Below are 859 nucleotides of genomic sequence, written 5' to 3'. Positions count from 1 at the left end.
CCGCCGGGGGCCGGCTGGATGTTGGGCGGCCGGCAAAAGCGATTTAATCAGGCTGGCTGGCTGGCTGGCTGGCTGGTCGGCTGGCTGGCTGGTTGGTTGGTATCAAACTTTCTATTACATAGTAATATCTGACGAGCTCAAGCACAAGCATAGGGTCACGGTATGGAGCAACTGTAGGCCCTGGTGCGCCATGTACTTACAGCTAGAGAGGAGGTTGAAAAATGCGAGGCAAACTTTGTGAACGTCTAAATCAATGGAGATCTGCACATCTCAGTGCTAACGTAGATCTAACACGTCGCCCGATACACGAGAGGGTCAGGGAGGCCAAAGAGGATTCACGCAAATGTCACGCATCGACCTAACCAATGGCTAATTGCATGTATAGGGTCAACTTGAGAAGTAAAGTTAAGAACATACAACATGCATTAATGTTAATTATCATATAGCCGGGTGGCGTAGACCAATCAGAGGCCTCCGTTACCCGTGCTTTATTCTCCGATAAACCATGGCTCAGCCGTGCGTTATTCTCCATAAACCATGGGTGAAACCATAATGATATAGGGGTACACAGCTCTTTCTGTTAATATTCATAGCAGTTTCCTGGTCAGACAAAATTATGTTTTTTTTAAGCTTCATATAAACTAAAATGTGTGTGAGTATGAAATGTATATGTAAATAGATAGAATTTGAACGGGAGAGCAAAAACCATACTTATTTTGACACCCCTACAAAAAGTGGTATCGCCCACATCACCTGACTGAATCAGACCAGGGATCAGACGATTTATTTTTTTTGGTCCGCCATCTTGCCTTCTTGTGTCATGGAGAGTTTGCCTAATTTCTACATGGAAGAGATAACA

Source organism: Branchiostoma belcheri, unplaced genomic scaffold (genome assembly GCF_001625305.1).
Source record: "Branchiostoma belcheri isolate BF01 breed outbred unplaced genomic scaffold, Haploidv18h27 scaffold77, whole genome shotgun sequence".
In the NCBI taxonomy this organism is placed as follows: Eukaryota; Metazoa; Chordata; class Leptocardii; order Amphioxiformes; family Branchiostomatidae; genus Branchiostoma; species Branchiostoma belcheri.
Note: the sequence above shows the minus strand (reverse complement) of the source record.